This window comes from Heterocephalus glaber, unplaced genomic scaffold (genome assembly GCF_053883595.1).
Source record: "Heterocephalus glaber isolate CG9 unplaced genomic scaffold, H.glaber_assembly_v1.0 deba00001538, whole genome shotgun sequence".
Classification (NCBI taxonomy): domain Eukaryota; kingdom Metazoa; phylum Chordata; class Mammalia; order Rodentia; family Bathyergidae; genus Heterocephalus; species Heterocephalus glaber.
The window spans coordinates 26,715,269-26,741,980 of NW_028258333.1; positions in this window are offsets into that span (position 1 = coordinate 26,715,269).

The window sequence follows — 26,712 nt, forward strand, 5'->3', positions numbered from 1 at the left end:
TGTGAAGCCAGGCAGTCAAGAAGGAAGAAAGGAAGGGTGGGAGAAAGAGAGGGGGGGAGGGAAAAAAGGAAAGAAGAGGGGCTTAGTTTCAATCAAAGACATATATGGCTCATCTTCCCACCTCTTTTAACTAGGACTCCAACTCCACAACTGCTCTTTGCCACCCTTTTCTCTATGTTTGATCTGGAGAACAACTTGGCTTTTCCTCTACTAAGAGAAAACCCCTTAGTACCTTCCTTCTGTACAAATATTAGCAACAACTCAGTTTAAATGAGTCCATGGAGAGTGAGCAGTCCTCAGCCAACAATAATTCTGCAACCTTGCTAGGCATGACACAGCCTCTCCCCTCTCCATCTGTCACCAACTCATAGTTCTGCCACCACTAATGCCCTGCCAGCATCTGAGAGTGCCCAGAGCAGCTATCTGCCCAAGTGGAAGGAAGCTTTCTTTCCAGGTCAACATCTAGCCTTGGGTGACTGAGCCCTATGTGCTAGAACATGCCCCTTTTTCTTAGTCACTTTACTCTTTAGAAAGCTATGGTAGACAAAAAAAAAAAAAAAACCAAACAGAAGCAAAAGAAGAAAGAAAGAAAGAAAGAAAGAAAGAAAGAAAGAAAGAAAGAAAGAAAGAAAGAAAAGAGAAAGAAAGAAAAGCAAGGAAGAGAGAGAGAATCTCAAAATGCAAAACCCCATGTCCATGCCCTATTCCCTGGAACCTGTGAATATGATGCATTACATGGCAAATGAGAATAAAGGTTGCAGATGGAAGAATTAGATTCGTAATGAGTCAACCTTAAAATAAGGATAGCATCCTCCATAATCTGAGTATGCCCAACATAATCACAAAAGTTTTTAAAAGAGAGTGGAGGAGATCAGAATTATATGAAAAGAACTCAACCTGTCAATGCTACATTTGAAGATAGAGAAAGGAGGCCATGAGTCAAGTCATTCTGAGAAGCTTCTAAAAGTTGAAAAATCAAGAGGATTGCTCCAGGGAAAAGAAAGTCTGACACTTTGATTTCAGCCTAGTGAGATATACATCAGATTTTGCACCTACAGAGCTATGAGATTAGAAATCTGTGTTGCTTCAAGCCATTAAGTTTGTGGTAATGGTTGCAACAACAGTTAAAAACTAATATAGAAACCATTGTTCCAAGACAAGTCCATACTTCTTGGTAGCCAACTACATTCATCCTTAACTCTCTGCTTGAGGCACACAGTTCATTCACCAGGTCAAGGGACTCTACTCTTCCCTTTGTACCTTCCCTAGAAGTTGACACCAGATGGCATCAGTACTACTCCACATTTCTAGACTTAATCTTTACTTCTGCCATTCTTGCCACAGTCCTAAGGATTTTATATACCCAACAGCATTACTTTGGCCTGGAGAAATTTTAGATACCTCGAGATATGTAGAATCAGCCCCTCTTTATTCATCCATGGAATAAACACTTGTGGAGCAAAATGGTGACTAAGTATTTTGTAGACCATAGGACTTAAAAGAAATTAAATATTCATACAATAAATGTTACAACATGAAAAAGTTATCATTATTATTTCTTGTAGCTAATATTTGAGAAAATAACTAAGAAGTGTCTTTGCCATTCTTTTCATTTGTCTCCCTTGCTGGTCTTCTCTAGAAATCTAAAGAATTATAAGTCTAAAAGCTCTAAGTGACATGTAGTTCATGGTTTTGCTCCTATAAGAACTTGTGTTAAAATTGTTTTTAAGTCAAATGTTTAGCTGAACTGTAAATGAGTTTTGCAGAAAACTAGCCCTTTGCTGGTTGTATGTACAAGTAGAAAGGCCCAGACCCCAGATCAGGTGTTCAGGTTCACAACAATCTGAGTTCTATTTCTCATAAACTGTGGAAAGGGTCAAGTTACTTAACCTTACTGCTTCTTCTATTTCCTCATCTGTAAAATGGGCAGAATAATAATAATAATATCTAATTTATAGTGTAATTGTGATGTTAAATATATGTAATAAACTTAGCACAGTGCCTGGCATAGAGCAAGTACTGCTCATTGCTATTATATTCCACTTATACCATTCATTAATCTCATCTTTGCCCTTGCTCTTCCCGCATCATGGTTTGGGATACCCTGAAAATGTCTGGTCTTGTCTAATTTTAGGCTTTCAAACACATGGCTTTCCAAGAGGAGATAAGATAATGTAATTTTCCCAGTGGCCATTCAAATATGAAGTCCATATTAGAAGACATTTTTTAGACTTTATAATGATTCTTTTATACTGCTAAATGCCTGTGAATTAAGGTTCAAAACAAGTTCCTCCAAAGATTTCAAAGTATAAAAGACACAAAATGAACTCTGACAAGCTATTTACCTTAGAGTATGAAAGTCGGATTATTAGCATCTAAAGTACTAGGGGTGTTGGTTAAAATGTAAATTGTTAGGCGTGTTTTAGGATTTAATGAATTGAAATGGAGACTCATGAATCTGAGTGTTAATAATGTATACACCAGTATAGGATATGACTCAACTCATATGCATATGGAGGTTAAGACTTATTGCCTTAACAAATCTAATTTACCTTAGAATTTATCCTCATTTAATGAATTTAAACAATTCATTGGGTAAAAACAATTAGGAAGAAGGGCCAGCTGTGCACATGGGTCATTCTCAAAAATAGACCACATACTCACACATAGAACATGTTTAAGTAAGTGCAAAGGAATTGAAGTTATCCCCTGTATATTATCAGACCATAGTGAGATGAAATTGGAGATCCATAGCAAAAGAAACTCAAAAAATTTCATAAACACATGGAAATTGAACAACACACTTCTGAATAACAAATGGGTCACAGAGGAAATTTAAGAAGAAATCAGACAGTTCCTTCAATTAAATGACAATGACAACACAACATATCAGAATCTATGGGACACAATGAAAGCAGTCTTACGAGGGAAATTCATAGCAGTGAATATGCATATTAGGAAAACAGAACAAGGCCAATTAAACAACCTGATGCTGAACCTCAAGCTTCTAGAAAAAGAAGAGCAAGACAACCCCAAAGCTCATACAAGGGAGGAAATTATAAAGATCAGAGGAGAAATCAATGCAATGGAGACTAAGAGAATGATACAAAAAACCAATGAAACCAACAGTTGGTTCTTTGAAAGAATCAACAAAATTGACAAACCTTTAGCCAACCTTGTCAGAAAAAGGAAAGAAAAGACCCAAATCCATGCAATTAGGAATGAAAAGGGTGAAATTACAACAGACCCAGCAGAAATCCAGAGGATCATCAATACCTACTTCCAGAACCTATACACCAATAAGATGGAAAACACAGAAGAAATGGACAGATTCCTAGATACATATGAATTACCAAAGTTGAACCAAGAAGACCTAAAAATTCTGAACAACCCAATATCAACCAATGAAATTAAAAACGTAATTAAAATCTTATCAACTAAGAAAAGCCCAGGCCCTGATGGCTTCACTGCTGAATTCTACAAGACATTTAGAGAGGAACTGCTGCCACTACTGTTTAAACTCTTCAATGAAATTGAAAGGGAAGCAATCCTCCCAAATTCATTCCTGGAAGCAAGCATCACCTTGATCCCCAAAGCAGAGAAAGACCCAACTGAAAAAGAGAACTATAGGCCAATCTCACTATTGAACATAGATGCAAAAATCCTTAATAAGATAATGGCAAATAGAATGCAGAAGATCATCAAGAAGATCATACACCCTGATCAAGTGGGATTCATCCCAGGCTTGCAGGGATGGTTCAGTACACGAAAATCAATTAATGTAATACACTATATCAATAGAGCCAAGGATAAAAGCCATATGATTATCTCCATAGATGCAGAAAAACCATTTGACAAAATCCAACATGCATTTATGATAAAAACCCTACAAAAAATTGGAATAGATGGTCTCTACCTCAAACTGATAGAAGCCATCTATGAAAAACCAACAGCCAATATCATACTAAATGGTCAAAAACTGAAATCCTTCACACTCAAATCAGGAACAAGACAAGTATGTCCACTATCACCACTCTTCTTCAATATACTTCTGGAAACATTAGCCATGGCAATTAGACAAGAGAAAGAAATAAAAGGAATAAAGATAGGTAATGAAGAAGTCAAATTGTCATCATTTGCAGATGACATGATACTCTATATAGAAGACCCCAAGAACTGCACCAAAACTCTTCTAGACTTAATAACCAAATTCAGTCAAGTAGCTGGTTACAAGGTCAACACACAAAAATCAATAGCTTTCCTCTACACCAATGACAGACTCACTGAGAGAGAAATAGGGCAAATAATTCCTTTCATAATAGCATCCAAAAAACTGAAATACCTAGGAATCATCCTAATGAAAGAAATCAAAGACCTCTTCTCTGAAAACTATGGCACTCTGAAAAGAGAGATTGAAGAGGATATCAGAAAATGGACAAACATCCCTTACTCCTGGGTAGGAAGGATTAATATAGTGAAAATGGCCATACTTCCAAAACTGCTCTATAGATTAATGCAATTCCAATTGAGATCCCAGCAGCATACTTCATAGACCTAGAGAAAACAACCCCAAAATACTTTTGGAACAAGAAGAGACCCAGAATAGCAAAAGCAATTCTAGGTAACAGAGACATGGCAGGGGGTATCACAATCCCCAATCTGCAACTATACTACAAAGCTACTGTGATAAAAAAAAAAGCATGGTACTGGGAAACAAACAGACTTGAGGACCAGTGGAACAGATTAGAAGATGCAGAAACTATGCCAGACACACTCAGCCATCTCATCTTCGATAAAGGAGCCAAATACCCTCACTGGAGGAAAGATAGCCTCTTTAATAAATGGTGCTGGAAAAATTGGGCTTCAACTTGCCAAAGATTCAAACTAGACCTATATCTCTCACCGTGCATTAAACTAAAGTCAAAATGGATTAAAGATCTAAATATTAAAATAGAAACTCTGAACCAGTTGGAACAGAAGTTAGGTAGAACCCTTGAAGACATCAGTGTAGGAAAAGATTTTATGAACAAAACCTCAGTTGCTCGTGAACTAGCACAAATAATCAACAAGTGGGATCTCTTCTTATTAAAAGGCTTCTGCACAGCAAGAGAAACCACCAGCAGTGTGAAGAGACAACCCACAATGTGGGAAAAAATCTTCACCTGCTCTTCCTCAGACAAAGGTCTATTATCTTGAATCTATAAAGAGCTTAAAAAGATCAGACCTCCCAAATTTAAAGACCCAATCCAAAAATGGGCATCTGAAATGAACAGACATTTCTCAGACAAAGAAGTAGAAATAGCAAATAAATACATGAAAAAATGTTCAACATCACTGGTCATTTGAGAGATGCAAATGAAAACAATGCTGAGATTCCACTTTACTCCAGAAAGAATGGCTGCTATCATGAAATCAACCAATAACAAATGCTGGCGGGGCTGTGGGGTAAGAGGAACCCTTCTCCACTGCTGGTGGGAGTGTAGACTGGTGCAACCACTGTGGAAATTAGTATGGAGATACCTCAATGAACTAGGACTGGAAATCCCATTTGACCCCGCTATTCCACTGCTGGGGATATTCCCCAAAGAATTCAAAGAATCATACCACAGTGATACATGTGCACCCATGTTCATAGCAGCACAGTTTGTAATAGCTAAAACTTGGAAACAGCCCAAATGCCCATCACCTGGAGACTGTATCAAGAAACTGTGGTTTTTTTATAAAATGGAGTACTACTCAGCCATAAAAAATGAGAAATTAGAGACATTTATAGCTAAGTGGATGCACATTGAGGCAGTACTCTTAAGTGAAATCAATAGGACACACATGTGTAAATACCGAATAGTTTCTCTGCTGTGAGAAACTGAAAGTGTAAATAAGGATGAAATGTATAATAGGTAATGTGAAATAGGAAGAAAAGGGGCAAAGGGGAAGGAAGTGGGAGGGCTAGGGGAAAGGATAGAAGGGAATGGGATTAATATGAGAAAATGAAAAAATAGGAACCAAATCTTTGTAAATAGGGAGGACTGGAGGGGTTGAAGGGAGGGCTGGGCAAGGGTGAAAAATAAGAACCAAGAGAGACTATGTAAAGGTGCAAATTTCCAATGATGAATGTCATTCTATTGTATACCTAAAATGTACCAATGATTAGATTGAATAATCGGTAATGTAAAATAGGAAGAAAAGGTCCAAAGGGGTAGGGGTAGTGGGAGGGGCAGGGGCAGGGGAAAGGAAAGAAGGGAAAGGAAAAATGCTGAGAAATGGAAAAAATGGAAATAAAGTCTTTGTAAATAGGGAAGGGTGGAGGGTGTGAAGGGAGGGCTAGGAATGGGGAAAAAATAAGAACCAAGATGCATTATATAAAGGTACAATTCCCAATGAGAAATGTAATTGTGTTGTATACCTACAATGTACCGATAAAAGAATTTAATACAAAAAAAAAAGAAGGGTCAGCTGTAGCTGATAATGTACATCATTCTTTCATAAGATTTTTAAAGCAAATCACCAATTTACTTTCCTAAGATGGAGAAGTAGAAAAGATTGGCATTCTGAAGAAAGTGATCCTTTAATAGAACAAAATATTTATCTCCTTATAACACAGATGCCACTGTGTATGTTCATATTGGTGTAGGATGACTTCTGTAACGCAGTCTTAGCAACACAATTACTTGTGATTTTCACAGTGGATACTCTATTATTAGAATCTGGATTCTAATATTGGTGTATTAAAAAAGAACACATGTAATAATATTAAAATGCTATAGTTAGAGCTGCATTTCTTAGCAATATTTCCTTTAACTTGTGATATAATTAACTGACAATCATCAGCTCGTAAAAAAAGAAAACTGGCTCACCACAAGCATTGTGAAATAAAGGGGTTACGTGGCAAAAATGTACTAGGAATAGAAGAGGTGACATCATCTACAACGTGGTAATGAGTTTTCCTTAAGTACCTCCAAAAAAGGAAAAGTAAAACCATGTTTGGGAAGCAATGCCAAATGTTACTTAATACTTTTTCATTTATATGCATTGGTTTGGTTGGTTTGGTTGGGTTTTACTGTGATAAAGAGACATTCAACCCCCAAATTTAAGAAAAATATTTTGTGGCACATATCTCTTCATATGGGTCTTCTTTTTTTAAAGTGTGAACAGTTGAATAAGATTATTCTGTTTCCTTTTCAAATGAAGATTACCAGAACTTACCCCAAGTCTTTGAGGTTATGGACTAGAAATCCAAATGCTTAGTAAGCTTCCCAGGTGATTCTGGTGAAGGTATAATTTTGAAAGCCATTTCTTTGAGAATACATTATGAATCTAAATTTAAGAATGTATTTTTTCTTATTTTTTAGGTACTAAATGGTGAACTCAATAAAAATTCAGAACATTTTTATCATACATTTCACAGGAAATCAAGTCTATGATCACATTGAGATCCAAAAATATTTACTAATAAATGTATATATTAGTACATAAGTAAATGAAACTCAGGTAATGAGGTACAAATTATTTGACTTTACCAATATGAGAAAGATAAATCACTAAGGTTATTGGTGTAATCGTTGCAACTAAAAATGTATCCACAGGCCAAAAGAACATAGAATAACATTTAAACTTATGTTTCCAATTGACAGCCTTCATTCTTTTCTTACTTGGCAGGAAATTATTTAAAAGCCTATTTTGTATTCATCATAAACATGGATAAAATGTTAAATAAACCACCAAGGTTTACAATTTGTTTCTGTTGTTGTATTACCTTTATTTTGACACTGAAGTTTTTTCTTCAGGCAGATAATATTATCCAAGTGTTAGTATCTATCTTCATGAGTTCTTCTTGGAGGAAATGGTCTATGTGTGGTCAGGGGTTCATTGCTGGACCCATAAGTCATGAGTCTAGTTCACTGACAATGAACCTGTCCAGTATGTTTTGACCCTACCCAAATTGCATATGAATATGTTTATAGTCATTAATCTCCTTTCTCACTTAATAATATGATAGGTATTCATCACATCTAAATTTACTTTAGCAATAGTATAAGGTTCCTTCAAATAAGCAAACCATAGTTTACTTAAACTACCCCTATTGCTAACCATTTTTTGCTATTATATGTCATGTTTTGCTAAATATTTGTGGTGTTTTTTATATTTTGATAATTAACTTAGAGCAGATGCTCAGAACTTAGAGCAGATGCTCAGTTCTTAGATGAGTAAAGCAAAAGTATAATATTTTGTTAAGTTCTGGAAAACGTTATACCCGTTTATAGAATGCTGGCAAAGGTAATGATACTTTGCTTTTTCACAGCACACTTGTCAAAATTGGATATACTTCTGTGTTTGCTATTTAAGTGGGTGGAAAAAAGTCCCTCTGCTGTTACTGTAATAGGTAGCCCTTTGTTGTTCTTTTCCCAAGTATGTTACCATAAAGCTTCATAAAAGCTGGAACTAAGGATGTGAAAACAAGCAGAACCTGAACGGAAAGTCTGATGTACAAAACAATTGCAAACAGTCAGTAAAAAAGGCCTGGCACACACCAGAATAATGCAGGAGGCAGACAGCAGACTCTAACTGAGACAGGCTCAGAGTTGAGGCAGTTTACAATGGCCAAGTAAGGAGGCCACAAGACTGGGACTGAAGAAGAAAGAGCCAAATGCCTGCACTATAAGAACATCTATGTTATATAATTTACATGCATTATATTATGTAAACATTGCACTAGTCCCATACACTAGTGTATTAGGCTAAATAGTACACCTCACAAAATTTCATGTCTACTTAGACCTCAGAATCCAACCTTTTGGAAAGAGGATCTTGGAAGATGTTAATAGCCATGACTCCAAATAAAATTAGCATGGATCTTAAATCAAGTGACAGATGTCCTTATAAATAGCCACGTAAAGATACAAACAGACCTACATAGGAAAGAAGACCACATGACAATGGAAGCAAAGATTGGAGTAGTGTAGCTATAAACCAAGGAACCCCAAGGACTGTTGGCAACCGCCAGAGACTGGAAAAGCCAAAACAGGACCCTTTCCTAGAGCCTTCAGGAGGTTCAGTTTCATAACCTTGCTGATATTTTTATTGCAAATTTTTAGCATTCAGAACCAGGACAGAAAACTTTGTGTTGTGTTTAGCCACCATGTTTGTATTAATTTGGTATGGCAGCTCCCAAAAAGTAATATAACCAGGTATTTTATTCGTGTCTTACAGATGAAAATGAAGTTCATAGTCAAAATCCTCAAAAGATCCATAAATGGCAGAACCAAGTGACTTGACTCCAATTGTGTTGTTTTTGCCACATTTGAGGCTTTATAGAAACCTTTGATTCTAAGCCTGACTTTATCCCCAGTTAGCTGTGTGGCCTTCAGAAATTTGTGTAATCTCTCTTGGCCTTAGTTCCCTCTGTGTAAAACAAAGTGATCGGATTGCTGATTCTGAGGTCCTAAGCATTGTGTGAGTCAGCTGCACACCTATCGGCTTCAAGCCTCAGAGCACCTCCCAATAAGAAAGGCTCAAGGATCCCAGGAATCCTTGCCCTGGCTCGACTAAAGGCATTTCCAATCCAGGTCTACAATAGGTCTGTGGAAAGGGACATACAGGAAGGAAACTTTACAACATTAACATCATCATGAAATTGAGTCATGGATCTGCTGGTATCAGAGGCCAGCTCTGATTAAAGAAATAACAACATAAAAACTATCATGCTCAATGTAGAACATCCCAAAGCCAACTTTTTTCCCTTCTCATTGACTTTAGTGACAGGTTTACCTGAATGAGGCTGTTCTGACATTAGGATTCACAATATGTTCCCGTGTTCTGACATTATATACACTTGCACTATACTTACTACCTCCCTCCAAATACTAAGTAAAAGCCATCATGAACAATTTTAAATACTCTGAGCCAACTATTAGTATTTCTTTGCTTGGCACATGCCTGTAATCCCAGCAATCAGGAGTGAGAGGCAGGAGGATCACCAAGAGTTTGAGGCTAACCTGGGCTACATAGTGAGTTCAGGGACAACCTGAACTACAAAGTCAGACCCCGTCTCAAAAAACAAAACAATACAAAACAAAATGCCAAAAATTTTCTTCTTTTTTTCCCAAGCAGATTTATTTTATTTATTTATTTTTTAAATTAATTTTATTGGTACATTTTAGGTATACAATATAATGACATTCATCATTGGAGATTTGTACCTTTGCATAATATATCTTGATTCTTATTTTTTCCCCATCCCCCTGCCCTCCCTTCAACCCCTCCACCCCTCTCTATTTACAAAGACTTTGTTTCTATTTTTTCATTTTCTCATGTTAATTCCATTCCTTTCTTTCCTTTCCCCTACCCTACCACTTCCCCTTTGCCTTTTGGACCTTTTCTTCCTATTTCACACTATCTATTATATATTTTGATCCTTATTTACACTTGCCTTCTGCATATCAGGAAATGAATGAGTGCCGCATATGCAGTCTCTCACTTGGCTCTCAGCATTCTGCAGACATAGTTATTGTTATTATTTTCATTTTCAGGAAGTCTCTGAAGACCAGTTAGTTTAAAAGACATCTATTTGTTTAAAACACATGTATTAAATACCTCTACATATACAAAGCAGTGAGGAACAAAAAGAACCAGTAAGACATCATCATTAAGTAAAACAACTTTGACTAAGTGTATGCACTGAGGGAAACATTAGGAATGATATGTCACAAAATGTTAAGAGATTTATTTGGATAAGGGATGACTTTTATTGTCTATCTTGTTTTTATATTTTTCTATCATGAATATTATCTTTGTGATCATAAAAGAAAATAATTTTAAAAGATAAAACCATCATCCTCAAAAGATTTATATATATATTCAATATACTATAAATATACACTATTTACATAGTGGAAGCATTAGACTTTCAATGACTACAACTTGCCAGGTCTCACATACCTCATTGGTCATGAGGGCGGATCCAAAGCTAAGGCTCTCAGAATTCCAAGTCTATTTCATCTTCTCAAAACCATACTGGCACTAGTGGTGTATTCATTGGCCTGGAGGTTTTTTTATATTTATTTTTCATTATTGAATTTAACCAACAGTCTTCAGAGGGAAGTGCCAACAATGTGAACGGAAAGACTTGCTGCAAATTTGTGGCCTCAGCCAGAGTTGCCAGTGGCCTGACCTTTCCTTTTCCACCTGCAGACCCTTGTGAAGTAAATGTGAAGGTAGTATTGTGAGCACTGTATTTGATACCCCACCTCCTAAAGAAGTGTTCAATCAATTAATGCTTCTGAATAATCGAAAATGTAAAATAGGAAGAAAAAGTCCAAAGGGGTAGGGGTAGTGGAAGGGGCAGGGGAAAGGAAAGAAGGGAAAGGAAAAATGATGAGAAATGGAAAAAAATGGAAATAAAGTCTTTGTAAATAGGGAAGGGTGGAGGGCATGAAGGGAGGGCTAGGAATGGGGAAAAAATAAGAACCAAGATGCATTATGTAAAGGTACAATTCCCAATGAGAAATGTAATTGTGTTGTATACCTACAATGTACCAATAAAAGAATTTAATTTAAAAAAATTAATGCTTCTGAAATATTCATCACATAAATTATATTTTATGTGCCCTATCACTTAAATTTGAACTATAGTTTATACTTCATAATGAAAACAATACCATGCTAAGATTACAGCTGGTGCAAGAAAGTCCAAAAGGAATTTTCAAACACTTTCTCCTTATCTAATGCATTGATTTTATGGATTTGCAAAAGAATTATGTATTAAGAACCTAATATTTCAAAATCTCTCCTCTAACACTTACTAAATATAAAGCTCTAGTTTTGATATACATCTCCCTATGATTGATTTATTTTCCAGTCCAACAGCTGTAGTTTCATGTGGATTATTAGAATTATTCTGATTATTTTAACTTTATTAATGTGTTTAGTCTCTTCTCTTGTAATGAAGCCAGATATCATGATCAACATTGTTGTGTTCCTCTTAGTCCTTATTGATTTACTGAGCACAGAGTGTGCAATGGAAAAATACTGATCAGTAGATTTGTTTCTTATTGTACTTAGTCTTAGAGTGTTCTCTAAATCTCAAAATGGTACAGAACAATTATTTTCCAATTATAAGCCATCCAATGATTAATTTTTTAATCTAACAATTATTCAATAACAAATCTCTCAAATTCTCCCATTTTGTCTTTCTGATTTGTTCCCTGCTCTGCTACACTTGATCTAGAAAAGAATCGCAAACAACTTAGTTGTAAAGATAGCAGAAGCATAGATATGATTCCAAGTCCATTTTGTCTTATTTTATTTTTCTGTCCTCATACAACTCTTATCATTTTTTGTTCAGTTTAGTTTCTATGATCAAAAAAACAAAATTACAAAAAAAGATTAAAATTTTTAGAGACCTTAATTGCAATTTAAAATATTTATTTGCAATTCTAGAGTCAGGCCATACTTCATTCTGTAAAATAAAATGAGATTTACTATAAGCTGGGAAGAGGAGGTTCATTTTTATAGACAGAGAAGAGCTGAAGAAACAAAAAACAAAAAGTGTATTGGTCATTTCAAAGTTGTGTTTCTTGTAAGGTGGGAACAGGGAAATGCAATAGTACAAGGATAACCAATTGGTTACCATTGGGTTTGCTTTTCGGTAAGAATTAAAACAAAGAGAAATTCAACCATGCCAATCTATATGCCCATTTGGAAACTTGGCATGCTTCATTCTCCTGACTTCTCAAAGGGTCAGATAAACAGCTTACTTTCAGTTTTGTGAGATAGTATTTAACTGACTCCATTTGAATTTGGTTTCTTGGGCCTCGTGTGCGAGTGCAGACCAAATCTGTCCCAAGCTCGAAATTCTCCTTCTTCAACAATGTCAGGGCCCTCAAGTCAGCCTGTTGCCTAGGAGTCACACAATGTCACCTCAATTGCTACCTCCTAAAATACTGTTTCTAGACACATGACTCTGTTTATTCAGGCTTCCAAATTATGGAAAATAAACCATCTACTTTGTTTTATGTGAAATTTAAAAGTCTGTGGTAGAAATTAGCCAAAAGAATGCCTAGAAAATTTTCTTGAGTATTTAAGAGACATCAGGCATGATTCCTATTTATTGTTTTTTTTCATTCTCACACAACCCTATAAGAAGATACTTAAATTCTGTGGCCTAACTGTCCATTATTCAGAGGTCCAGCATAGTTAAATAGCTCATTAGTAGTGTCAGAGATGAGTTTCAAAGGCAGTAAGCCATCCTCAGGGACCTGTTCTCTGACTCACTGCACTATACTACCTGGAATAACTGGTAAGCAGCTGGATGATGAACAAATCCCTGACACTATTGGCTAGCGGGGCCATGGAAGGTACATAACAAGCAAATCAATCAAGAATAGCTCTAAACTCTTGCCATCCTACTTTAATGATACTCTTTTTTTCCCACTATCACATATAAACTATTAGGTTTAATATATTACCTCACAGCTGTTCTGATTCCTTCTTTTCTGGGATTCAATCAAAAAATAAGTATTACAAGCATATAGTTCTGGGATCTTGGTGTTATTAAATCTTTATAAAATATGTCATAAGATTACTCAACAATTATTTTGATAATATAATGATTTTCTGCTACAACGGATACACACTCAGTAAAATAAAAAGACATGACGCACCTATATGATTTTTTTAAAGCCAAAAATCAGACGATATCACTTGCACATTGTAATCCTCACCAGGCTGAAAGGTGAAAGACCCTCTGCCCCAATCTAGTCCCAGCACCCTCTCTTACTTCATTCCTTCAACATTCTCTTCCTCCTTCAGGTCTTCATCAGAATGCCCCTTAAGTTTCATTCCCATTTCTACTTAATTATTTTTCTTGATATCTCTAACCCTACCTAAAAATTTTGCCTCCCCATCAGCATAGATCATGAGGTCTAGCTCTGATTCCTATTTATTAAAATAACCTTCACGTCTAGTAAATATACACTGACACAAAATAAATATCTATATCTGTTGAATGTATGAAAGTTCAATTGTTCAAGACCAACAAATGTATAGGATATTCTTCAGCTGATCACCAAAAGGCAAAATTCACTTTATTTTCTCCCTCCTTGCCCATCTCATACATCAGAGATTGCTCACATTTTAGTTTAATGCCTATGGACTAGAAGATTAAAAATCAGATCTCTCTCTCTCTCTCTCTCTCTCTCTCTCTCTCTCTCTCTCGCTCTATACTGTTCATGTTAGCATTAAAAGAAAAGGATTTTCTCCCTCCAGAACCAGCCAGATGATGAAAATTGTTGCCCTTTTTGCAGCAAAAGAATTTCAGTATATTAAAATGCTGAAGAGCTATACTGCAGTCACATACGCTTACCAAAGACACATATGCAGACACACACAAATAGTGAAAACCTGCTAAAAATGCCTATACAAGGGCAACAGATCAAGGAGAAGGAGAAAACAGAAAGTATAGCAGAATCTTATATCATTTTAACACTGAGAAATAGTACTAGTCAGTGATTCTGCAACAGATAAAATGAAAATGTCAGTGCCTTTAGAGAAATAATTATTACCAAGACATATCTATCTTCAAATCTAGTATAAGCCTAGAAACAACCACAGATATGATCAATAGAACTACTCATGACTGGTCTGGCAGGTAAAAGAAATGGGGTACCTTCAAGAAGGTACACACCCAAGGCCTGAACATGTTCTAACAATCTCTGATAACTGCACATTCCAACACTGCTTTCATCTTCAGATGAAAGTCAGATTGACCTGACTAATAAATTGTGGATAGCTGTAATGATGAAATTTTTCAAGTGCCTTAGTTTCCTATTTCCCACATATCATGAACTTTGTCCACAGAACTTAGTGTCTCTGCCTCTTGCAGGGCCCCTGATGAAGACAGTTGTATGACTAGTCCTTCATACAACTGGGACAACCTGTCTGCCTGCTAGGGGCATCAATCTTGGCCCTCCTCTTACTGCTACCCAATGGTTCTCCCTGGGTACAATGGTTTTTGTGGCTTTGGCACACACACATACACACACACACACACACACACACACATGCTAACAGAGGATGAGAGGCAGAACCAGGACAGTTTCTTATTCCCATTACTCTGAGCTAGGGACACAAACTCAAAAGGCAATTGAGAAGTAACCTGTCAAGTAATATAACCAATAACTGAAGATAAAGCTGACTCAAAAAGGAAAAAATCATCTTGTATTATGCAGATTGTATCAATGATATGACAATCTCAAAGTTCCTGCAAGTAAGGATCTTGCCGCAGTGGAGTAACGAAAACAACAACAAAAAAACCCTAGTCGTGCATAGTGACTGATTTGTCCCAGAACATTCTCTTTCCAGCATGTTTTCATCCTGCTGTGAAAACTCATTCTACCATTCCTGCCCTTGCTAAAGGCTCTGCCCAGAGGACCACAGATGTGGTGCAGCCAAGGGAAAGGAGAAGGCAAATAATTCAAACTTCACTCCTGCCCTTGACTCATACAGCTAATCCCAAGAAACACAAAAATTCATTGTTTGAAACATTTATGACATGGAACAGCCTTCCCTGGGTGACAGTGAGAGCACTGGTCTCCTATTTGCATCTGCCTTTCAGAAAAGATCATCATATTACCAAAGCTGGATAAAACCAGAGCTGACCAACTGCACTTCATTATGCTTCCTACTTTTATTCTCCATTCTTACTTGGTGTTCCATGCAACCTGAGTTTTCAGGGAGTTTCAAAGTGATTACAGGAAGTTGTCCATCCTGTCTTGATCTATTAAAGATACTCAAAATGAGGCACTGTCATGAAGAAGGAGCTGAAGACAAAATTTCTAGAAGTGTGTGGCAAACTGATCATGCAACAAGAAATGTAAGTCATTGTAATCATGTATAATTCAGATTATTTTAGTGCATAATAGTAATCGCTGAAAAAGTAGGTTTGGTGAGCAGATGTAAAGATTTCCATTGCCTCTCTACCAGGTTACAATGAAAGCAAGTCCTATGCCCAATTCTGCCACAGGTGTTGTCTTATTAACTTCATTATCAAGCAAGAACAACAGCCAATGAAAGCCTGGATGAAGCTGAAGCCATTCTACTCCTTGATGTCACACTGTTACCTTCCACTAAAAGTCTCTCTGACACAAACACAATACCCCACAGGGAGTACTCCTATCTTCTCTCATCAGTAACCTACCAGAAGTTTCCTAAATAATCACTACACACAGAATCATTTAGAAATTAAGCCTTGTGCACCATGCTTAAATAATAGCTGTAAAATTCACTTATACAATTTGTTCATACAAATTTTTTTAAAAAGTGAAAAGTGTCTTTAAAAATATTTTAGTCTATTCTTGAGCACCTTTAATTTTATACATATGTCAGTTTCTCATATTCATCTTAATAACAAGCCATAATTTCACTAATTTAAAAAACCCTGACATCCACATGCTAGCTAGCAAACCACTTGGGAAGGTGGCTTTTCTAATGTAACACTCAGTGTCTGCCTATGGGAACCTCTATTAGGGAATCTGGCTACTCCAGGAGTCCAAGTTCTAGCTATCTAGAAATTGCATAATATGTTCTAGGTTGAAATATTTGACATTATATTACCTACCTCATATTACCTACATAGATTACCTACATCAGACAGGAAGGAATAGAGTTTTGATAATTACTAATTAACCAGAATTATTTTCAAAGTAATTCAACTCATCCTCATGCAGTGGGCAGACAGAAGAGAAGCCAGTGCCAAAGCTCAAAGGCTTCTTTCTGCACTGGGGCTGAAGAGCAGCGCCTCCAAGTATGTAGGCAAAAGGTTTCCTTGCTACTGAGATGTGGGTTAGAGCAAAGGGCAGTGTGTGTATGCACATGCGTGTGTGTGTGTGTGTGCGTGCATGTATGTGTGCATGTATGTGTGCTCTTTGTGTTTATCCACTGCCTAATAAGGTAAATATTTTCTTTCACATTTTATTGTGGTTTATTTGTTAATTCTCTATCTGGCTGAACTCAACCTCCGCTCCACTTCCTAGTGGAACAGTCCTTCTTAGAAGAAATCTGAAATAAAGCTAATGTCTTAAAATTTAAAAAACAAAAAAATCCAGTGCTTAGAATTGCAGTCTTCCAGATGAATCTACTTCATCCTTTGAGTTTCAAAGCCAGAAAAAAAGAGCAATTGCGCTGAATTAACAACTGTTCATGAATGCATTATTAAGCTAAATGCCTAACACCAAAATAATTTGAAAGTCATTATTTGGAAATGTTTGAGGTATGTGATTTCATTAATAAAGTTACTTAGTGTATGCTTATAATTATCATCAATAATTTTTAGAATGTGTATTTTCAATTTCAAATATTCTCTCTAGTCCTTCAAAATTTTGATCAATATAATCTAAGCTTTGAGTTTGAGAAGTCCTGCCAGAGGAGTTAGTGTTACTGGAGGCAAAACAACTCAATAAATAGAGATACTCTGAGAGAATCTTCCTAACCTTCAGAGCTCTCCAAAATTGAAAAAGAATTTTTGGTAGCAAAGTCATCTTGTCACTAGAAGTAAACTAGTTTTGAATTTGTCTCTTCCTTGTATTTCCAATTGCTTTAATCTCCTGAATCCTTTTTCCTCCTGTCCCAGTGACATTTCTCCACCCTCATTTCCAAACACAAATCTACAAACACAAGCCCATATGCCCTCCCTACATATCATATCATTCTGAATATATGTATTTCTTGATTTCTTCTGAGATAAGATTCAAAATGAACTTTCACTAACAAATTGTGTATCAGAAAAAAGCACAGGGACACTAGAAGAGATCCATTTATAAATTACAATTGGTCTATAAACTTTAAAAAAACATTTTGAAGATCCAGTTAATGTCTTAATGCCTCTATATCCTATTTCTTAAACTCTCCAAAGTAACAAGTCTGACTCTGATCTACTTTGCTCTCTGCAAATCCTGCTCTGATTTCTACCTTGAAAGATTCTATGAACCGTGAATATCTTCCAATTACCACTTTCATCTCCCTTGAAGATCTCTGTTACAGTACACACACACACACACACACACACACACACACACACACACCCCTTCTCTAGCCATGCCATCCCAACTTTCTCTTATTACCTGTAGCACAAGTAAAATATTAGGGCAGGCACTGACTGATTTTATCTTTTAAGAAAGTTAAGCTATCTCTTCTACAAACCAGTGCCAAGTAACTTCACTGATACCATTCTGCTCAAAGTCTCTTTACTCACCAAGTTTCTCCCTCTTTGGAAGCCTTCTCTTCTTTTGGAGCTGTCCACTAAGTACCATTTTCTGTAAGGGGCAACTTTCAAGTTTTCCCTCATGAATAGGCAATAATAGACATATCACTGACATATCTTAAACCCACTCAATTAAGCCTTGCACGACCAAGGTGGTGGCTGTCAACTTCCCCAGGCCGTTTTGGGTGACTTAGCCTTGGGCAGTTATCAGGTAAGTAGTTTACCAAACTTATATAGTGTTTGAATGGTAAAAACAAAAAACAAAACAAAAAAAACCCCTTGATTATAAGTTAAATAAAGACATACACAGGAAGAAGAAAATTTCTTTTTTCTTCTTTGTTTTTACAGGAATTCTGTAAAGGCTCAAGTTGCCCAGCCTAGGCTGGAAATTGCAATTCTCCTCTCTCAATATTCTACTAAAAGATGACTTTCAACATGACAGAGGTGATTTTAAAAAATAAAACGTCCCAGTGTTTGTTTAGCAAAGAAACTTTAAGGGGTAGCATGAAAATGAATTCTAAACATCCAATATGTATATTAAAGAACAGTGATATTTGGAGAGACTTTTAGAATTTGTGACTCCTGACCTGTGCAAAATGGTTGTAGGGAAGCTGAGGAATCAAAGAGGCCACTATGATGCACATAAAGAAGTGTCCCTAGGAAAAGAGATACAAAAAGTGGAAATCAGAAAGAAAATGAATCTATTGGGACCTTTTTAAAATAAATCACCTTTAGAAAGGAAAACTAGAACAAGTATTGCTGTAGGTGAATTTCGAATCCTCCTCATGGCTAAAAGTTATGGATAAAAGGAAGAGAACTCTGGCACTCCCTAAGCAATGGTCTACTAACAGGATTAAGATACTTGAAAAAAATCGTAAGACCTGGAAGATGTTGGTTGACATATATATCCACCAAAATGTACCTAACCAGCAATGATTCCTCAAAGGCATCTAAATATAAGCATAACATCCTCTCATTCCATCCTTCCATTCATCAGGGTCTTCATGAAGCAGGTTATAGTACAGACTGGATTTCCATTCCGTAATCAATACACTCCTACATATTGAAGTGTTTTCTGATTGATTAATGTTTTTCACATTACAATATTTTTCTGCTTTTAAAATTACTCCCTTTTAGCTAGAAGTTGCCCTTATTCTTCCCTCTGTCATTATGTGAATATTACATATAATATTTAAAGAGGTCACTTAAATAGGCTTTTTCATGTTTACTGAAAAAATATAAAGATAAATGTGGCAGTTTTTCAAATTGTTTACAATATAACATAATAAAGCATTATACAATAATTCAGAAAAATATAATAAATATAAAACATATAAATTTTTTTAAAACAATCAATTTAAGGAATAAACCCAATATACAATAAATATACAATAAATAGTACAATACATAGTAGTCTTTCTTCTTCACAGGGGATGTATCCCAAGACCCAGTGGATGCTAAAATGTTTGATGGTACCAAATCTCATATATACCATGTTTTTTTCACTCTTACATTCATACCTATGACTAATTCAATTCACAAATAAGGCACAGCAAAATTTTAAAATAACATAACAAAATGCAGTAATACTTTGGTTCATGAACACTTCTGTTCATGAAAAATTCAATTCATAAACAGAAGTGCTCGGCAACATTTTTTTTCCATTCATGAACTCTGCATAGAGTGACCAACAGGACCACAACCATCTTCCTCACATGAACACAAACTCGGCCATTTTGCCCCAAAATGTGGAATGAACTAAGTTTGTGAATTGAGGTACCATTGTAGAACAATTATAACACTGTACTGCAATAAAATTGCCAGCATCACAGCTACTGTGCTTTACAGCTATGATTAAGTAAAATAAAGGTTATTTGTACACATTTATTTGTGACATCAACACAGTCAGATAACCAAGATGGCTACTAAGTGATTAAGGAGCAGGTAGCATATACAATGTGGATACACTGAGCAAAGGGATGATTCATGTCTTGGGCAGAGTAGGATGACGTGGATTTTATCATGCTACACAGAAGAGTATATAATCTAAAATTTATGAATTGCTTAGTTTTGTAATTTTCAATTCATATTTTCACATCACAGTTAACTAAAAGTCACTGAAATTGCTAAAATCAAATCCATAGGTAAGGGAGTAGTTCTGGAAAATAAAAGAATGCAATATAGTAAACATAATAATAAAGTATATAAACAAATATATAATAAACTCAAGAAGTACAGAAATTACAGAATACAAAAAATATAAAATTTTATAAATTGAAGAAATAGCATCAAAAAAAGTATTCAAGTAAATCCAGTAATTTATACTCTAGAATTTATAATAATACAGAACCAATTGTAACTTCTAGTATGAGTGATATGAAATAAAGTTTTCTAACTCTCTTTCCTGACTCAATAAAAAGAATCAACAAATATTTCTGATCTTCTTTTCCCTTATTAATAAAATCAGAAGGCAAGTTATTCTGTATTATCTCTAAAGTATCTATAACTATAAATCTTCTACAGTTCTATAGATACTTGATGTGTCAGAAACAAGAAAGAAAAAGTAGCAAACACTGCTATAGGCCTCACCGGTACAGTCTCCCTTACTCATGAAAAGAACACTTAATTTTTTGGAACAGCAATACACATACCCCAGAGGTTGCCATGTGAAATCTAGACAGTTAGATAAAAACAGGAATTTCTGGGAGATGCTTTAGAGAAGTCTTTTAATATAGATTTTTTTGGAATTTTTCTTTGTTCCCTCACAATATCTATTCTTACATGCCTAGAGCATGTATCATATAGGAATCTGCCAACTTGTGACCATAAGGTGGTAAGTAAGAGGTCAAAAATCTCACATTCAGGTAGGGGCTGGTGATTTAGCTCAGTGGTTCCACCACCACCTTGCAAGCACAAGGTCCCAAGTTCACTCCTTGGTACGAAAAAAAACAAAACAACAAAAATCTCAAATTTGGGGAGAAAAGCATAAAAGACAAAATGAACCACCCTGGGACCCTAACACCATCCAGAATCCCTGGATTATTTTATTTTCAAATCTCTCCCCCCACCACCACTGTTAGTTGAGTTTTACATAACTCCTAATGTAAAACCAATTCTAATTGATATAGAGAGAAAGAGAAGATAGAATCACACATATGTAATTGTTATTATAATATAATAATTAAAAAAATAGATCTTTTTATCCAAAGTTATCTACATATATTTAGGAAGAGATTGGATAAGAAGACATGGGGAGTAAAGGGGTTATCCTGTGATTCCCAACAAACACATGACTATGGGTGACACATTTTTCAAGGTGAACATTCCAGATCACTATACAATTGCCCACAGTGCCAAGGAGCAGGGCTGCCCCAGGCACAGAGAAGGTGAACCTTATGGGCCATCATACCACTTCAGCACACATCCCACACACACCCACAACTCCCCCCCATTGAAATGAGAAGACACATAAACAAGTCTCAAAACCAGACTTCCAGATCTCCAAAAGCAACCCCAAAGGGAAACAAGATGGATCAATCTGATACTCAACCACCTGTACTCCCTGAACTGGCAAAAAAAGAGAGGATCTGGAAAAAATGAAATCAGAAATAATTTCTCAGATAACAGCACAGATTGTGACCATAATGCAAGACATGAATAATAAATCCAGAGTGACAAAGATTAAAAAAATAGAGGAGCTGAGGAACATGATGGAATCCTAGCATAAAAACAAATAGAATCTATAAAACAGATGCAAACAGATTTCCAGGAGATTAAAAACTCCATTGAGGGCCGAGGATTTAGCTCAGTAGTTTGGGCACCTGCCTTGCAAGCACAATGTCCCAAGTTCAATCCCCAGTACCAAAAAAAAAAAATTCCATTGAAAGTTTATGCAGCAGAATGAGCCAATGTGAGGACAGAATTTCAGATATAGAAGATAAGATTGCAATTAGTGACCAGGAAAAGAAATATTTCTTTAAAATACTAAGGGACCATGAGACATCAATCCAGCAGCTGCTGGACAATGCAAAGAAGAATACCGTAAGACTGATTGGAGTCAAAGAAGAAACAAGAGAGAGTGCAGATGACATTAAAAAACTGTTCACAGAAGTGATGGCAGAAAACTTCCCAAGCAGAGGAAAAGAACTTAGCATACACATAAATTATGCATATAGGACTCCAACCAGCCTTGATCAAAAAAATCTACAGCTAGGTATGTAACAGTTAAGATTCCAGAAACCCAAGAGAACAAAATTCTACTAGCAGTTAAAGAAAAGAAACAAATCACATACAAGGGAAGCCCATCAGAATCACAGCAGAGTTCTCAACACAAACCCTCAAGGCAAGAGCTTGGAGTGACATATTTCAAGCCCTAAAATAAAACAGCCTCCAACCCAGATTGATGTATCCTGCAAAACTATCTTTCAAAATTGATGGAGAAATAAGATACTTTCATGACAAAGAGCACCCTGGGAACTTCATGAATACCTAATCAGCACTCCACAAAATTTTAGACAATATCTGAGGAAAAGAAAGTGAGGATCACAACTCCAGGAAGCAAAGCAGAATAAATCCATCAAACATGACAAGAAATTAAAGGCAAAGGGGGAGAATCCAATAAAAAGAAAAAGTCAGGACAAGGATAAATCAATACATACCAGTTATAACCATCAATGTTAATGGTCTCAATTCACCAATCAAAAGAAATAGACTGGCAGAATGGGTCAAGAAGCAAGATCCAACAATATGCTACATACAAGAAACACACTTAATTCAAAAGAAACTCATAGACTGAAAGTTAAAGGGTGGAAAACAATACTCCATGTGATAGGAACCCCCCCAAAAAGCAGGAGTAGCTATCCTCCTTGCAGATCAAGTGATTTCAAACCAACACTGATTAAGAGAGACAAAGAAGGATACTACATCCTTGTAAAGGGAACAATCCAAGAGGAAGAGATGACAATCTTAAACGTGTATGCACCAAACACTAGTGAGACCAGCTATATAAAACAAATACTAACAGACATGAAAAAAGAATAAGCACTAATACAATAGGAGTAGGGGACCTCAATACCCCACTGTCACACATAGACAGATCAACTAGATGAAAAATAAGCAGCAAAAAGCTAGAACTCAATCAAACTCTTGAACAAATGAATTTAACAGATGTTTATGGAGATGTTTACGGAGATGTTTATGGTAAACAGATGTTTACCCCACAAAATCAGAATACACATTTTTTTCAGCTGTATACGGATTGTTCTCCAAAATAGACCACATGCTTGTTCATAGAACATATTTAAGTAAATGCAAAGGAATTGACGTTATCCCCTGCATATTATCAGACCACAGTGTGATGAAATTGGAGACGCAGAGCAAAAGAAACTGCAAGAATTTCATAAACACATGGAAATTGAACAACACACTTCTGAATAATCAATAGGTCACAGAGGAAATTAAAGAAGAAATCAGACAGTCCTTCAATTAAATGACAATGACAAAACAACATATTGGAATCTATGGGACACAATGAAAGCAGTCTTATGAGGGAAATTCATAGCAGTGAATGCTCATATTAGGAAAACAATTAACCTCATATTAGGAAAACAATTAAACAATTAAACAATTAAACAACCTGATGCTGAACCTCAAGCTTCTAGAAAAAGACAAACAGGACAAACCCAAAGCTAATACAAGGGAGGAAATTATAAAGATCAGAGCAGACATCAATTCAATGGAGACTAAGAGAACAATATGAAAAATCAATGAACTCAAGAGTTGGTTCTTTGAAAGAATAAACAAAATTGACAAACCCTTAGCCAACCTTATCAGAAAAAGGAAAGAAAAGACCCAAATCCATGCAATTATGAATGAAAAGGATGAAGTTAGAATGGACCCAGCAGAAATCCAGAGGATCATCAATACCTACTTTGAGAACCTATACACCAATAAGATGGAAAACACAGAAGAAATGAACAGATTCCTAGATATGTATGAATTACAAAAGTTGAACAAAGAAGACCTAAAAATTTTAAACAACCCAATGCCAATCAAGGAAATTGAAAACATACTTAAAAACTTACCAACTAAGAAAAGCCTGGGTCCTGATGGCTTCACTGCTGAATTATAAAAGACATTTAGAGAGGAACTACTGCCACTACTGTTTAAACTCTTTAATGAAATTGAAAGGGAAGCAATACTCCCAAATTCATTCCTGGAAGCAAGCATCACATTGATCCCCAAAGCAGAGGAAGACCCAACTGAAAAAGAGAGCTATAGGCCAATCTCACTAATGAACATAGATGCAAAAATTCTTAATAAGATACTGGCAAATAGAATGAAGATCAAGATGATCATATACCCTTACCAAGTGGGATTCATCCCAGGGATGCAGGGATGGTTCAACATATTCAAATAAATCAATGTAATAAACTGTATCAGTGGAACCAAGGACAAAAACCATATGATCATCTCAATAGATGCAGAAAAAGCATTTGACAAAATCCAACATTCATTTAATATAAAAACCATATAAAATATTGAAATAGACAATCTCTACCTCAATCTGATAAAAGCCTTCTATGAAAAACCAATAGCCAATATCATACTAAATGGTCAAAAATTGAAATCCTTCACACTAAAATCAGGAACAAGACAAGGATGTTCACTATCACCACTCCTGTTCAATATAGTTTTGGAAACATTAGCCACAGTAATTAGACAAGAGAAAGAAATAAAAGGAATAAAGATAGGAGATGAAGAAGTCAAATTGTCATTACTTGCAGACATGATACTCTATATAGAAGACCCCAAGAACTCCACCAAAAGTCTTCTAGACTTAAAAACCAAATTCAGAAAAGTTGCGGGATACAAGGTCAACACACAAAAATCAATAGCTTTCCTCTACACGAACAACAGACTCACTGAGAGACAAATAGGGCAAACAATTCCTTTCACAATAGCATCCAAAAACCTGAAATGCCTAGGAATCAACCTAACAGAAGAAATCAAAGACCTCTTCTCTGAAAATTATAGTACTCTGAAAAGAGAGATTGAAGATGATATCAGGAAAGGGAAAGATATCCCTTGCTCCTGGGTAGGAAGAATCAACATAGTGAAAATGGCCATATTTCCAAACTACTATGTAGATTCAATGCAATCCCAATTGAAATCCCAGCAGCGTACTGCATGGACCTTGAGAAAAAAATCCAAAAATTCATTTGGGACAAGAAGAGACCTAGAATAGCAAAAACAATTCTAGGCAAGAGAGACATGGCAGGGGGTATCACATTCCCTAACTTGAAACTATACTACAAAGATACTGTGATTAAAAACAGCATGGTAGTGGCAAAGAAACAGACCTGAGGACCAGTGGAACAGATTACAAGATGCAGAAACACCTCCAGACACACTCAGCCACTGAGCCAAACACCCTCCCTGGAGGAAAGAGCCTCTTTAATAAATGGTGCTGGAAAAATTGGGTTTCAACTTGCCAAAGATTAAAACTAGACCTATATCTCCAACCATGCACTAAACTAAAATCAAAATGGATTAAAGATCTAAATATTAAAACGGAAATGCTGAACTGGCTGGAACAGAGGTTAGGTAGAGCTCTTGAAGATATTGGCATAGGAAAAAATTTTATGAACAGAACCTCAGTTGCCCATGAACTAGCACAATCCACAAGTGGGATCTCTTCTTATTAAAAAGCACAGCAAGAGAAACCACCAACAGCATGAAGAGACAACCCAAAATGTGGGAAAAAATTTTCACCTGCTGTTCCTCAGGCAAAGGTCTACTATCTTGAATTTATAAAGAACTTAGAAAATCAGACCTCCCAAATTTAAAGACCCAATCCAAAAATGGGCATCTGAAATGAACAGACACTTCTCATATGAAGTAGAAATAGCAAATAAATATTTGAAAAAATGTTCAACATCACTGGTTATTCGAGAGATGCAAATGAAAACAATGCTGAGATTCCACCTCACCCCAGAAAGAATGGCTGTTATCATGAAATCAACCAATAACAAATGCTGGTGGGGCACTGGGGAAAGAGGAACTCTACTCCACTGCTGATGGGAGTGTAGACTGTTGGAACCACTGTGGAAATCACTATGGAGATACCTCAAAGAACTAGGACTGAAAGTCCCATTTGACCCAGCTATTCCCTTGCTGAGTATCTTCCCCAAAGAATTAAAAGAATCATACCACAGTGATATATGTGCCCCCATGTTCACAGCAGCACAATTCATGATAGCTAAAACTTGGAAACAAGCCAATTGCCCATCAACTGAAGACTGGATAAAGGAAATGTAGGGTTTTTTTAAAACAAAATGGAACATTAGCCATAAAGAATGAAAAACTGGAGACATCTATAGCTAAATGGATGCACATTGAGGCAATACTCTTAAGTGAAATAAATAGGACCCATGTGTGTAAATACCAAATAGTTTCTC